Source organism: Pelodiscus sinensis, chromosome 1, assembly GCF_049634645.1.
Source record: "Pelodiscus sinensis isolate JC-2024 chromosome 1, ASM4963464v1, whole genome shotgun sequence".
Taxonomy (NCBI): domain Eukaryota; kingdom Metazoa; phylum Chordata; order Testudines; family Trionychidae; genus Pelodiscus; species Pelodiscus sinensis.
This window is the reverse complement of record NC_134711.1, coordinates 51462850-51479328: the sequence shown is the minus strand read 5'-3', so window position 1 is coordinate 51479328 and position 16479 is coordinate 51462850. Positions and strand designations below refer to the sequence as shown.

The 16479-nt window shown below is 39.8% G+C and overlaps 1 long non-coding RNA gene across 2 annotated transcripts in view; it reads left to right on the top strand.

Annotated features, from left to right (window-relative positions):
- LOC102461070 (uncharacterized) overlaps window positions 1–16479 on the top strand; it is a 78304-nt gene that overhangs the window by 42324 nt on the left and 19501 nt on the right. Inside the window, exons 3-5 of one of the 2 annotated variants that reach the window (XR_012900741.1) lie at window positions 4917–5069; window positions 6662–6750; window positions 8776–8839. This is a non-coding gene — a long non-coding RNA (uncharacterized LOC102461070). The remainder of the gene's footprint in view (window positions 1–4916; window positions 5070–6661; window positions 6751–8775; window positions 8840–16479) is intronic. The other variant, XR_012900740.1, reaches the window with a different exon arrangement.

The window sequence follows — 16479 nt, the reverse complement described above, 5'->3', positions numbered from 1 at the left end:
TTAAAAAAAAAGAGTTTTTCCATGTACTTAAGAAAATTTTAAGTGCCAATCATATGGAATAATTATAGCACAAAAAGGATGTAAATATAATACATTTTTTTCTAATAAGTTAGTGTTTATGGAAGTTCCTAGTCTGACAATGTTATAGACCAGGGGTTGGTGGTAGTAAGTGGCCCGTAGGACAGAGGTGGTTCACCAAGGTTAGCTCCTGGTGGGCTGCCAGTACTTTATTTACCTCTGTGTTGGCAACTATGGCTGCTTGCAGCTCCTGTTGGCTGCAGATCATTGTTCCCGGTCAATGGGAGTTGTGGGAAATGGTGTCCTGGTCTGTGCTGTTTCCCGCAGCTGCCATTGATTGAGAACAGTGATTCACAGCTAAAGGGAGCTGCAGGGATTGTACCTGTGGACACACAGGTAAATAAAGCACTGGCGGCCCACGAGGGCTGATCCTGGCAAACCATGTGCAATTTATTGCTCTCCCCTCTGATAGTCTTTGTTTACAAACAGGCATGGTGTGCCAGGATCCCGACATACAGAGTGGGATATGAAGGTGGCATTTTGTATGGTCATTCAATCTTTGGCTATGTCTGCACTGGAAAGATTTGGCAATGAAAGTGCTGTCAACATGCAAAAGTCGCTAAAAGTGAAACTCACCAAACCTATTTTTCTTCCAGCCTTTGTTGACATATCATGGCCACATTGTTAGCTTCCCTATCAACAGAAAGAGCAAAGCCATGTGGGTATGCATCCTGTACCTTCCAGGACACAAGAATCAAATCATCACCCTAATAAAAGTAATTTTTATTACAAAACAAAAGATATACTTGAGAAAGCATACTTGGTTGCTAGATGTTATAGACCAACTAAGGAAAACAAATTAAAACACAGAGGAAAATCTCTGGGAACAATGCTTAGATAGTAAATGGGAGAGGGGAAGCATAGATTCACACAGAGCAGTTCAAACCAAACAACCAAATAAAATACCCTGATTATGACTAGATTCACTTTTTTCCCTTTACTTACTACCAATCTTTTTCTGGTCCAGCCCACTTCCATGCCCTGAATTCCTTGGAGGCATGCTAGTCCTGTTTGGGGTTAAATCATTTTGTGTGTCACACCACCTGGTTTTTCTCTCCCACACACAGAAAGCAGGCAAGGTATTTATATCCAATTCAAATTTCAACCCTCTATCTTGATTGGTGCTCCTGGCCCCCTGGCCAACATCCTGAATTTTAACCCCGCAGGCACCGAGTGCTGGTCAGCACTCCTCCTATTAATTATATGCTCTCTCAGTAGAGAAGTATGTTGCCATTGCAGTGTGGAAGCTTCTCAATGGCACTTCAGGCGCTTTTGGATTACCATGGGCATTTCACAGACATAAATGCAGAGTCGTCTAGAAAGGTGCATGATGCATGCATCTTCAGGAACAGTGGCCTGTTTGTAAAGCTGCAGGCTGGCACGTTCTTTCCAGACCAGAAAATTATAGTGGGGGATGTGGAAATATTCATAGTGATCCTAAGTGATCTGGCTTACATCTTACAGCCGTGGCTCATGAAGCCTTACACGGGGCAGCTGGGCATCAGTAAGGAGCAGTTCAACAGGCTGTGTCCAGGTTCAAACTACTACTTATGGTAAACAAGGGGTGTGTCTAGACTACATGCCTCCGTCGACGGAGGCATGTAGATTAGCCAGATCGGCAGAGGGAAATGAAGCCGCGATTAAAATAATCGCGGCTTCATTTAAATTGAAATGGCTGCCCCGCTCTGCCGATCAGCTGTTTGTCGGCAGATCGGGGCAGTCTGGACGCGACGCACCGACAAAGAAGCCTTTCTTGATCGGCACAGGTAAACCTGGTTTCACGAGGCATACCTGTGCCGATCAAGAAAGGCTTCTTTGTCGGCGCGTCGCGTCCAGACTGCCCCGATCTGCCGACAAACAGCTGATCGGCAGAGCGGGGCAGCCATTTAAATTTAAATGAAGCCGCGATTATTTTAATCGTGGCTTCATTTCCCTCTGCCGATCTGGCTAATCTACATGCCTCCGTCGACGGAGGCATGTAGTCTAGACACACCCAAGGTGTTCTATCTTGTTGTGATGCTGGGAATACCTTACCCCAAACTGAAGAAGAGCTCTGTGTGGCTGGAAAATTAGTCTCTTGCACCATCAGAAGTCAGTGTAATAACAGATACTACCTCACACACCTTGTCTCGGTAATATCCTGGGACTGACAGCTCTGACTACACTGCATACGGTAAAGTCACTGTCATTGAGCACTACACAGTGATTTCAGATCACCCAGCTCTGAGCAGATGCTAGTGGAATTGTGTGTTTTCTGTGAGATGGACAGGACAGGGATGCATATGTTATACTCAGGTCTAGCAATAGCTACCAAATATAGCAGCATTTTCAAAATTTGGTATTAAAGGTTGAACCTCTAAAAACTGGAACATTCTGGACTGGCAACGTCCACAGGTGCCAGAGGGCCCTGGTGGCCAGGAGTCATCAACCCTGCTGGATCTGACAGCAGTTGTAGCAGGTCTGGTGGCAGCTGCAGGAGGTTCAGCAGCAGTCGCAGGTAGGCAGTGGGTCTGGCAACAACCAGGCAGCAGGGCTGGTGGCTGCAGTGGGGCCAGCAATCTGGTTGGGGCTGACGGTAGCCTGAGGCTGGCAGTCCAGCTGGGATCGGCAGCAGCAGGGCTGGAAGCCCACCTGGGGCCAGCAGCCTGAGTGGAGCAGGTGGCCGTGGCAAGTGTGGGAGGCCAGGGCCAAGAGCAGCAACTGGAACTGGGAGCAGAGCTGAGCAGGAGGGCCTGGAATTGATCTCCCTGGTCCAGCAAACTCCCTTGTTCAGGACCAGTCTGGTCCCAAGTGTGCTGGACCAGGGAGGTCCAACTGGCAGTTCTTTCCTTCTCTAATCTCTTACCTAACATTGTCACTGATCTTTAGACAGTTTAAATATTCTATTTAATAATGCATCTGCCTCTTTAGTTCTTCCATATGTTCTTGGAGAGACTAACTGAGGATAGTCAGCTCAGGAAAGCAGGAAGATACAACAGGAAAAGTCATGGTTGACCTAGGTTGCTGCCAAAGATAGGGAAATTGCTATTACTCCTAACAATATTTTACTGTTCTTTCAGAAAAATGGATGGGTTCAGTTAGAAAGGGATATAAGGTTAGATTCTGATTTACATGACGGCCCTTTTACACTAGTCTAGCAACATAAAGGAATCTTAAAGTAGAAATAAATTACATTTATAACCATTTTAAGGTTAATTTACACTGCCAGAGCACTATTAAGGGGTCTTAGTTTAAACCAGAATCTGTCTCAAAAATTGGAATGGGAGAGATTGCATTCTTGTGCTTCCCAGATCTGAGTTTCTCTTTGGTCTATAGGTTTTTGGACTTTTTTGATAAGGAAATGTGTCTACTGATGTTAGATTCATTGCAAGGTATGAATCAGTGACTGATTTGTGTATGCTAAGAAATAGCCCAGGCACTAAATATTTCAGCCATCTTTTGTTTCTTTGGCTTCTTCCATAATCTAGATTCTCCCAGATTTTCTTACAAAACAGAATTAAATGCAAGCATATCTTTCTTGCTCTCTCTCTTCTTTAAAAATTAAATGTTCACCTTTCCTTTCATCCTATTTCTGCTGGAAACATCCTCTGAGAACATTTTGGGAGCTGCCTTTGAATTTTTCAAGTTGTTTCCTATGGTCAGAGTATAAACACCTTTTCAGGGAAAAAATGGTAATACTTTCTTTCCTTCAGATCCCTGATTTTCCTGTGTATAATAATTGACAAGAATTGGTAAAAAAGGCTTAGCTTTCTGCATCTCCATTTAACAATTTTGGAAATAAGTAATACATAAGGGGTTCAAGTGAGGGTAGTGCCATCCTCTATCATCTTAATGATTTTCTTCATGGAAACGGAAAGAGGGACACAACTGGAAGTATGGAAGTATGGAATGAAAGTGCTATTACTTGCTGGATGTAAATGTTGCACTAATCAATCATTACCTGCGAACACTGGTAGTTATTTGTGCTGCATGCTGCAGTTCTGCACAACATAAATTTAAAAGGGAAAGACAGATGTCTCTTATGGGTTGACACTTAATTTATGTAAAGATATGCAAATATGTACATTTGTAGTCTTATTTATTTATTTTGGGAAGAGGACATTGGCAGGTATGTTTTATGTATTATAAAGCTACAAATCATTAACAGCCTTGTAATTCCCCGAGAAGAACAGCATGAGGCTGGCAGTGGTGATGGAAAGAGTAATAGCTATGTCAATGCTTGAAGGCTGAAGAAAGTTGTCCCTCTTTGATTCCTTCCAGTGATTGGCATCCTCTGTAGTCCAGTTAGCACGAGGTCATCCTGGAGATTTAATTCTGATTTATTTAGGGATCCAGGATTCCCAGAAATAGTACAACACATTCTCTTTTCCTTGTCAGTCAGACATAGCAGATGTACTTTAATGCCACTAATTTGGTTTTCTAATGCCTCTGCCATGGGTTTCAAGTTGTTACATGGTTTGTCAAATGAGTAGTTTTGACCTGTCTTTCTGATTACACTGACATGACAGCAGTCCTATGTGCTTTTAATTTTTACTGAGAGCAGGAATAACCTATTTGATATGAGGGACTGAGTTAGTTATATTTTGGGTTACAGTGGCAGAAGCCCAAAGAGGAGTTGTGATTTAAAGCAAATACCATGAAAAAACAATCACAGTGTCTGACTTGATCCTTGTTTTCAGCACACTGAAAGAGCCCACAGACTAACTGGAGGCAAGGAAAGCTTGGAAAAGATCCAAAAAATTTGAAAAGCCTGTTTCGGTTTGGGGTTCTATATAGACATGACGGTACCTTAAGGCATCAAGGCTCAACCTGTCTTTTTAAATGGCATTCCTTCACAGAATCAGAGCTGTCTCTCTGAATTGCCATGGGCATGTTCAAGCACTAATTCTGCAGAATATTGTCCTTTAATACATGACTTCTGGATGGAGGACAAAAGCAGAATGACATAGGAAACACTGAAGAATGTGACAGCGGTTTGCATTACCTCGGAAGTGAGTTGACTTGGGATTTATAAACACATGTTGGGAAAGAAGCAGCTTCTTAAAAAAGGGCATCTATTAAGAAAACAACCTTACAAAATATTTAACATTTAAACGTTGAATATGTCCACGTGTCATTTGTGTAAAGTCCTCACAGGATCATAAATTAGCTGCTGACATGCATATATCTAGAATGTCATTTGCAAAAATGATGTGCATTCTGGAGTGGAATAACATTAAATCATGTCATAATAGTGTCATACACTGGCTGAACTTTCAGGCAAAGAGCATAAATGAGAGAGCCTTGTTTAATATAAGCTGCAGCATCCTTTATATAGTCAATTAACGTTGAAAAATGGAGATGGTCACAGCCACTGCAGTGGGACATGATGCAAAAGAAGGAAAAAAGACCAAGTGAAAAAGCTAAACATGTTGGAGGATAGTATAAAACTAAATGTATTACATATTTGTAATGCTCTGATCTTCTTAAATAAAGGTGGAGACATAAGATTTTTTTGTTTTCTCTGGAAAGTTTAATGCTAATTTTTGCTAGAAAGGAAACATAAGAAAAATGTAGGCATTACTTCTCACACTGGTGGACCTAGATTATATCTGGTGGAACTATATTATAGCTAACTCTCGTTACATTTGCAAGAGCATAAGACTCTAATTCAACATTTAAGCATGGTTGGCTGAATCAGGTTCTACATTTGGAGTGACTCTGTAGAAGTCATTGGAGTTATACTGGTCAAAGTGAGGTCAAACTGTGGCCCAGAAATTGGAATTCAGCTCCAGAGAAATATTAAACTCTGTCGTCTTTCCTCACACCATTGTTATTACACTTGAAATTCTTCTCCTTTTGATAATCAGATTCTTGCATAATACTTTAATAGATTACCAGTACATGCTTTCTTAATTCTACACAGGAAACATTTTATAGCCTGTTGTGTATCCATTTTGATTTTCTTAAAAGAAGAGAAAACAAAGGATACATCAAGAGACAAGCTTAACCTGACATCTGCTTCACAGTATACTTTGCAGTGACAGCTGTTTTACATGGCATCTTTGCATCATATTCACACTGCTCAACAAGACATGAAAAAATTGAATAAAATGCTATAGAGGAAAAGGTGCTCAGATGGGAGGTTTTCCTTCCTTCCTGAAGAGAAGGAGGAATCATGCTGAATTGCAAAACATTTTCACTGGTTTATTATGAAGTAGTTGTCATGGCTCCATTGTTAATATTGCAATAAGATACTTTTTAAAAGTTGTTCCTCACCCCTCTTCCCCGCCTTGAGCTTTGAGTTGGGGAAATGGTTAAGAAAAGGGCCAATTTTATTCAGGAAGGAAAGGAGGATTTTTGTGCAAAGTTTGAAGAAAATGATTGAAATTAATTTTTGTGTAAAAGGTTGTTAAAAGTTAGTTTGATTTGAAATTTACTTTAGAGTCTAATATTTGTTTAGAGTCTTTTTAAATAAACAATGTCAATACTTCTCCTTTCTATATAGTTGAATCTAATTGAAAGCTAGCAGAGAGATGATATTTGAAAAAAATTAACCTGTAATTTATGAAGAAAATAAAAGTATGTAATCTATTGTCCATAGATGCAGTTAGAATGGAAATAGTGGAATCTCTGTTCTGTATATTAAGAATAAAAGGCAAGATTTTGGTGTGTCGGACCAACAATGGATGGGTGAGTATTGGTTTGAGAGTGTGTAGTCCTTGTTGGAATAGTATACCTAGAAGATGGATGGATGACATTGAGCAAATTGGGGGCAATCAAATCTATAAAATGAAGCTTGACAGGGCAGATTTTAGTTTGTCTTTGGACATCTCATATACACATATTGAAAATATTGCATGAATATGTAAGGACATGTATCTGGCTTCCCTTAATTGTTCATTTAAAGGAGTATGGTTTTATTTTTAAAATGTTGCATTCTTTGGTATACATTAGAACTTTGATATTAACTAGCAACATTAACTGAAAGGTAAGATGCGTATCCATATAAGTAGAGATGATAGTAAAGGAATTAGTAGAGAAACTTGGAAGAAATGTATTATAACATTAAATCTGAGTACAAGCACTGGCAAAGTAGTGAAATTGGACCTTAATTCCAGAATTTAAGTAAATTATTTTGTTTACAGGTCACGAATGCTGCTGCCATAAGATGAAGGAATACTATTTGCACTTTTTTTTAACATAATAAGCTATTTGGTCAGCATGGTGTTTTTTCACAAGGTGTATAGCTGCTTACAATTCAGTCTGGTTGGTGAGCATGTCTTGTCTGGAGGATGAGCTTCTCAAAAATCAGACAAGGATAAACATTTCTAGAGACTGACAATGTTTTTCAGAAGGCAATAAGTGTTCTTAATAATCTGCCAAACATGCTGTTCAGATCATGTTTTGGAGTCAAACTAGTCATAAGATTTTTAGCTAATGAACCTGTCTGATGTGTGGTGTACGTCAATCACAAAACAAAATTTATGTTGAGCTGATATTGAGAAATAATCATGAGCATTTTGGTTTTCTGAGAGTTTAACTGGTGAAATTGAATATTAATCTACCCCTTTCTTTGAAAACATGGCATAACATGATTTGGATTTATTTAACTGACATTCATGTAGTATTATCATGGGGAAAGGGAAATATGCACTGTCACAATGACAAATGACCTACACCAAAGGTAGCAAATGAACACTGAATAATATTAAATGCAAAATTTAATTATGTGACACCTGGTTCAGCCACCCTAATGGAAGAGCAGAAGTTACTTATTTAAAAACATGTTCTATCATCCACATAAAGTAGAGATATTAAATGTCCAAATTACTTTATACAGTTCCACAGTATGGTCAATAGAGTCAAATGCCACACTAAGTTCATGTAAAATGAGCAGTGAAGGAGAAATGGGAATGGCATTTTCAAGATGGTCATTTAAAATCTTGATGAGATTTGTTTTGGTGCCATGACATGAATGAAAATATGACTTAAAATGTCTCACATAATGAAAATGTTAATAAATATCCTTGCAGTTATGGAACCACTATCCATTTCAAAGCTTTGTACTTCAATGGCAAGTTAAAAATAGGTCAGTAAATGACCCCAGGATCTAAGGAACATTTCTTAAGCAAAGGAAAGACAACTTTACTCTCAAGGCGAAATAACCACTTTTTTTCAGTAAAAGGTGATTTGGCACAGTATAGGTGGTATAAAAGAAAGTGAGCTTAAAATGTCTGATTATGTAATACCTGGTTGAAACTATGCTAGAGAACTATGCAGACAAATTAACCAATAATTCACTATCAGGCTAATTAAAAATCCACAGAATAAACTGACTTTTAGCATAAATCATTAATTTCCTCTACCAAATTTCTAAGAATAGGGTATCACTTGGTTTAATAGTTTTGTCTATGCACCTGGTAATGCCCCCAAACACTTTCTCAAGATTTAAGTTCAATAATAGAAGAACCAAAGAGGAATTTTACTGGAATGAGAGGGGTGTGCATAAATATAGCAAACATGAATAAAGGGGTAGAGTCTGGTTTGTTATGACTCTTTAAACCAGACTTAAATATTGGTGACAGCAACCAAGTAACTGTGAAAATGCTTGTGAATCCTGAAACTGCCATGAAGTTTAGAAGGACATTCTATAGCAGGAATACATTTTCCCTTATTTACTGTTCTTTGTTTAAATGTTTTTCATCTCCATTTCAGATTGGGAGCAGAGCGCCATGTCACTTAAATGAACAACCATATCAAATTAATGAATAGCAAACAGGTAATGCAGTTAATTATCAGTAGTCCACCTACTGACAGATCCATCCAAAATATTTATCAGATAACTATGTAGGAGATTAATACAACACTCCAAGAGCTGTTCACAAATTATTTACTAATAAAAAGTAGCTTAACTGATTGATAGTATTATTAATTTTACCTGCTCTGATTGCATCAGCCAGGGCTGCTGTTTTGAATTTCAAAGACACTCAGGGCTTGTCTACGCCACAGAGAAGATTGAAGTTGCTGCAGTTGATCTTCTGGGGTTTGAATGAGAGGGTCTAGTGAAGATACATTAATTCGAACTGAGAGGGTGTTCACATCAGTGCCAGTAGTCCAGCTCCTCACGAGAAGTAAGGAAAATCAATGGGAGCATGTGTGGATGGTGTCAAAATGTGATTTCAGATACTTAGCTCCATCTATTCAATTAATGTAGCTGGAGTTGTGTATCTCGAGTCGACTTTCCCTTTTAGTGCAGACCAGGCCCTAGAGTTAACACTCAACAGAACCCAGAATCCCCAGATTTATTTTTCTGGCAAGAGAATGGGCAAGATACAATTGGAATCTGCTTTTGAACCCAGACATTACAAATGAAAATGTCTAGATGATCAATTCATTGAAAACAAGAAAATGACAAATACAAAGCGAGGTTAAGTTGTTTATCAAGCTGCTTGATATTAAGTTCAGAGTAATTTTCTTAAGAGAAAGATCAAAGAAAATTGCTGCTAGGAAATATATAGTGGGACACCAATTTCTAAGCAAAATCCTCCAAAGATTTCAGTAGGATTTACGGGGAAGATTTTCACAAGGAGAATCCATGCAAGAAATAATTTTAAGTTTCTGGGGAAAAAAGCCTAGGAGAACCTTTAATGATAAAGATTTTTTTTCTGATTTGAAAAAATGATCATGGCATATCATCCCATACACTTACACTTCCAGTATAAAACACATTCTTATAGCTGCACGGTGATATTATCCTGATAGTGCGAAAATTATTTTCACCATTTTCCCTGTCTTCTGGGCTAATCTGTCTATAATTTCAAATCACCTCTAAATGCTTTTGTCAAATTTGATAATTTTCAGGAAAGGCACACACCTGTTTTGTAGTTTCTGAGGAGGCTGAAGTTTTCTGGAACATAAATTTCTTAGTCAGACATCTAGCAGCAGGACAAATAAGCCATATATGTTGAGCTTTCTGTAAATGTTCTGTGAATGGTGTTCTTAGCACACTGAGGGTATGTCTACACTACAGCGCTAATTCAAACTAACTTAGTTCGAATTAGTTAATTCGAACTAAGCTAATTCGAACTAATGCATCCAGACTAAAAAACGAGTTCGAATTAGCATTTTGCTAATTCGAACTAGCATGTCCACATTAAGTGGACCCTGAACTGGGGTTAAGGATGGCTGGAAGCAGTGCCGGCAGGGCATCAGAGGAGGACTTAGAGCGTGGAGCTGCTGCCTCAGGCTAGCCGACGGCTGTGCTTAAAGGGACCCGACCCCCACCCTGGACAGACAGTTCTCAGGGGTGCCCCGCTTGCAAAGCAGTCCTGGCTTGGAGTGCCCTGAGTGCTCACACTGGGCACATCACAGCACTCGGCCATCAGACCGGCTGCACTTGCCGCAGGCTGCCATCTGGGGAGAGGGGGCAATTGGGGGGTTGCAGGAGAGCTTCCACCCCCAGAAGCCCACAGAGCCAGCCCAGTCCTCCCCATCAGGGGCTCATACCCCATTCCTCCATCACCTCCTTCCACTTACCCTTCCCTAGCCCCCCTTCCTGATGTACAAAATAAAGAAAACGTGTGGTCAAAAATAGAATCTCTCTTTATTGAATAAAACTCGGGGAGACTGGGAAAAGGAGGTGGGAGAGGGGAAGAGAGAGGGTGGGAGAGGGGAGGGCAACTACAATGATCAGAGGTTTGGAAGAGGTCCCATATGAAGAGAGGCTAAAGAGACTGGGACTTTTCAGTTTAGAAAAGAGGAGACTGAGGGGGGATAGGATAGAGGTCTATACAAGCATGAGTGGGGTGTAGAGGGTGCATCAAGAAAAGTTCTTCATTAGTTCCCATAATAGAAGGACTAGAGGACACCAAAGGAAAGGAATGGGTAGCAGGCTTCAAACTAGTAACAGAAAGTTGTTCTTCACAAAGCAAAGAGTCAACCTGTGGAACTCCTTGCTGCAGGAGGCTGTGCAGGCTAGAACTAGAACAGAGTTTAAAGAGAAGTGAGATAAAGTGATGGAGGTTGGGTCCATGGAGTGGTATTAGCCAGGGGGTAAGAGTGGTGTCCCTGCCCAAAGTTTGTGGAAGGCTGGAGAGGGATGGCACGAGACAAATGGCTTGGTCACTTTCTTCGGTTCATCCCCTCCAGGGTCCCTAGGGTTGGCCGCTGTCGGCAGACAGGCTACTGGGCTAGATGGACCTTTGGTCTGACCTAGTACGGCCATTGTAAGCTCAGGGCTCAGGGTCGGGCGTCTCAGTGGACCACCTTGATTTTCATGCACAACTGCTCTTGGGTGGCCAGGCTGGCAGCTCTACTGCCCTAGATGGCCACTTTCCTGTGCCTAGTGCGGAGGTCGTGGACGAGGTCCACGATATCCACACTAGACCAGGCGGGTGCCCGCCTCTTGCAGTCCCGGGCAAGCTCCCGGGAGCTGCCAGCCTGATCCCGGGAAGAGGGGGAGGGCTGGGGGGCATCGGGTGGCTGGCTCGAGCCGTGCCAGGTGCAGGATCTGCTAGCTGGGTGCTGGCAGGCTTGCACCTGGCACGGGCACCGTAGCCAGCCCATGCCCCTTTAAGGGGTCCGGGGCCGGGAGGGGGGCATATGAGTTTCCCTGGTATTGGCCAGAGTGGCTTAGTCCTTGTAGAATGAGGTTTACCTAGTTCGAACTAAGCACTCCGCTAGTTCGAATTAAGTTCGAACTAGCGGAGCGCTAGTGTAGCGCCTATCAAAGTTAATTCGAACTAACGTCTGTTAGTTCGAATTAACTTTGTAGTGTAGACATTCCCTGAGTGTCTTCTGCACAGTTAGAAAGTTGGTAAGAAAGATACAACTTTTAATGATGGATGGTTTCAACAGCCATACCTGACATCAAGACCAGGATGCGGAATAACACAAGAAATGGGGTGATATATGCCTACTCTGTGGCCACTGGGGACTTCAGCAGTTTCCAGTTTCTTTAAATTGCCAGAATAATTCAGAGGGAGCATAACAAGAGAGAGAACCTTGCTCTCCACCTCCTTGGGCATGGAATCTTATCATCTGGACTAGCAGGGACATGCCCCAAGATAAAGGATGTACATAGGAAGCTGCTCTGGACAACAGGTCTTGAACCACCTCACAGCTGGGACTGAGGTCCATTTCCCCCTGTTTAGAGGAGTGAGTGACCTAGGAGTGGAGGGAAAAGGAGGTGTCAGGTCCCCCGATAGTCCCTAAAATGATCTAGTCACTAGACTGCCCTGCCACTGAAAACCTTATCACAAGAATATAATTGCTAATAATAAAAGATGGCAGTTTTACTTAGTAGAATGGTGTTAAAACTTGTAACTTGATGCCTAGTTTATTAGCTCCTATTAAACTTCAATACAAAACATTTGCTGAATGTCCACATTTACACATTTTTTGTGTGGAAATTCAAAATAATCACCTATCCTTACTTTTACAAATGGAATCACAAAGAAAATGAAACCGTTTCTGGATCTGTGTCTGTACTAAGAAAATTAACAGAACATTTAAAAGCATTGGGTCAAAACCAGATCACTGCAACAAGAGACTCCTGCTCAATGACAATTCCCCATTTACATCACAGTTTTTGCGTCTATCAGTAAACTTGTTTGTAACCCAAGTTAAGTTTAGTATGGGATACATTGATTTTGTATAATCCTTTTTTATCAGAATGTAATGTGGGAGTATGTCAAATGCTCTACAGAAAAGTAAGTATATTCTTCAAGAGATATACTTTTATCAACCACATTTGTGGTCTCAAGCAAATAAAAATGTATTGTTTGACAAGATCTATTTTCTATAAAATTACATTACTCTCTATTGATTATGATTCCATTCTTGACTGATTGCATCCCATATCAGCTTTTCCATAATTTTTGCACTGGATCAGTATGTTACTAACTGATTTGAAGTTTCCTCAGTTGTTCCAATTACCCTTTTAAAAAATTAGCAGAAAATTAGCTTTTCCAGTCCTCTGGAACTTTCTTAATGTTTGAAAATGTGTTAAAAATCAGCATTAATAGTTCAGAGAGCTATTTGTCCAGTTATCTTAATACTTTTGGTTCAAGTTATTATTTCCTACAGATTTTCAAAATATTCACTTGCTGTTTAACATCCTTCCTAGCTACTATTGGAATAGAAAGTATTCCGTTATTGCTGTGTTATAGGAATGTAGAAGAGAAATATGCATTGAATTCTTTTGCCTTTTCTACATCATGATATACAGTTTTACCATCTTTATTTTACCTTGGATTTATATGATTGCTAAGATTTTGTTTAAAGAATTCCTCCTTATTGTGCTTCACTGTCCTGTTGGCCAAAGGCTAAATCTCGCCATCAGCTTAAATTAACACTGTAAGGGTATGTCTACACTACCCCGCTAGTTCAAACTAGCGAGGTAATGTAGGCATACCGCACTTGCAAATGAAGCCCGGGATTTGAATTTCCCGGGCTTCATTTGCATAAGCGGGGAGCCGCCATTTTTAAAACCCCGCTGGTTCGAACCCCGTGCAGCGCGGCTACCTCGTGGAACGAGATGTACCGGTAGTTTGGAATAGGAAGCCTAGTCCGAACTACCTAGTTCGAGCCCCGTGTAGCCATGGTGCATGGGGTTCGAACCAGCGGGGTTTTAAAAATGGCGGCTCCCCGCTTATGCAAATGAAGCCCGGGAAATTCAAATCCCGGGCTTCATTTGCAAGTGCGGTATGCCTACATTACCCTCCTAGTTCGAACTAGGAGGGTAGTGTAGACATACCCTAACATCCTATGAGTTTCCTTTTAGTCATCTGGGCTGAAATAAATGCAAAACTCCAAGTGAAGTTTAATCAAAATGTGCCTCTCAAAGTGATTTGTGATAAAAGGATGTTGCATTAATGAAGGGATAAGATAGGCCAGACTATTTACGAATTCCTTGACAATACTCAGTGTTGATTGCAAGCATCTTTGCTTGTGGAAAACAGTTATGACTAAGTTGAGAGGGAAGTCTTGGATCCATTGGAGGAAGAGGGAACAATATTGAGAGGTCAAGACTGGATGCAGACAAAACCAGGCAAAATTCTGTGGATTTCAAGCCTATTGCAAAACTACTTGAAGTTAAATTAAAGGTTTATTGAGCTTTGGATAACCTCAAGCCCTCCTTTTCAGTTAATACAAGTTAACTCTGCACTCTCATTGATCTCTCTCTCCCTCTCTCTACTACTTTAACCAGTCACTTTGGGGAATTATTTTTCTTTAATTTTTAGGCAGCCAGCACTTTTGCAGTGTTAAATCTGCCTTCAACTGACTTAGCAATTTATTACTGTTCCCAGACAACCCTCAGATTCTAAAACTCTCAAAAAACAGCCAAATTATTGATATGGATTAAAATTCTTTTGGATGGAATGATAAAATATACTTCTCCTCTCTTTGAATGATGAGTACTGTAGAATACAAGCAGGGAGGGTGTTTTGGAATGACATTTCTCTGCCTAAAGTAACCAGTGTAGCCCATTCCTCAACATAAGATGTAGTGCCCTGTTGAATCAGGCTACAGCACTGAAATATGAAATAATATGTAAAGGAAGCAAAATACTGCATTACCAAAAACATCTTTCACAATTGGGACCAGGAAGGTACATTATTACTTACATTAATGAAGAAATCCTATTACACTGTTCTAGTTAATTGTAGCTCTCCACTTTCTTTCCTGCAATACTTTCTCTAAGTCACAAATACTTAGATTACTGATGCTTCATTATCTACATGCTATTCCCTGAAGGAGTTTGGATCAAAACCCATAGTACTCAGTAAATGAGCTTTTTCCTTTTTCTCTTCTTTTTGGCACATGAAACCTTGCCACTAAGTCTATGTCTACACTGCACATTGTTGTGCAAGAAGATATGCAAATAATGCGTGGTAATGAATATCGCCATGCCTCATTCGCATATCTTGTTGCGCAACAATGTGCAGTGTAGATGTAGCCTAAGGGTACGTCTACATAGCAGGGCTAAAGCTGAATTAGGCTACGTAACTTCAGCTACGTCAATTGCGTAGCATAAGTCAAAATAGCTTAATTTGGCTTTTGGTGCTGTCTACACTCTTCCTCCATCTTCCCTTACTTCTCGTGAAATGAAAGTTACCATGAGTCAGAGTAAGAAGTCCTGCAACTTGACATTATTTCCAAATAAAGGCTTGTAGTGTAGACACACACCATGTTATTTCAGAATTAAGTTATTCCAAAATAATGCTGCTATGTAGACATGACCCAAAAGATAAAATTTGAATAAAAAGCATTACCCTGTTATTTTGAAATTATTATTTTTCTTTCCTAGTGGCTTCTCTTTTTTGTAATCTGTGGGCATTTTAGAAGATCAATAGTAATAATCTGTTTTGTTAAAAAAAAACCTGATTGGTTTCAGTTAGTTTACTAAATACTCCAGAGAAAATTGGAAGCACCTGTAAACAATAGCACTGAGTACATGGTAATACACCTACTGGATGTTCCTGCAATATTAACATAAACATCATAATATTTACACTAAAAGGGTGAAATCCTTGACTGTTGTAAGAAGATGCAGAGCTATTACTATAGAATAAAAAAAAATGCCAGCCTTTTATATGTAATACCATTCAAAATTGCTATACCTATGTAATTTATTGAGCTTAATGTTACAAATGGAAAGTTCTTGACTTTAGGGAGAATACGGGACACATACTTACCAGGGATAATTACCACTGAAGTCAAAGGATCTATGACAATTTACACTCACATAGGAACTGTCCCTCCATTTTTACAGACTAGATCCATCCAAATGAGGTATTTGGAAAGTGTGAAAAAATGGTTGTCATTTTACACAAGCTGGTATTATTATATTATTGAGCAATCAGCAGACTTGTTTGCAGTTGGGTCTTCACTTTTCATTATACAGTATAGAAGTGTGCAAATAATTAATAGCATAAGTATTGGCATTTCTGTTTTGTCTATGCCGAATAGTCTGTATTAAATTATATTACATTTTTATGACTTTTATTTTATTCTTAATTTTGAGTACCTCTTGTTCTTGTATTCTCGGAAAAGGTAAATGGTTTTTAAACCAATCCTTATTACATATCTTCTCATATCTTCTCTTCCTCTTCACATTTCTAGACTAAATAATACCTGTGAGATTTTAGAGGCTAAGGTTGCTAGGCTAGCTGAAGTGTACAGCCGGGGAATACTCAGAAAAAGACCTATAAAATAGACAGAATCTAGACAGTAAAGTTCTCTAGACAGCTTTAAAAATTAATAAAAAAGTGTTTATAAAGAAGATTCATTAATCTGTTTAAATATCAGGAATTCATATTAATTTAGCATATTTTGGTAGTCACAAATGATGATCGCAGTTAATTTATGAAAATAGCAAGTTAAAATTAGAGAGGTGCTGGAATAGCTGGCAAGACT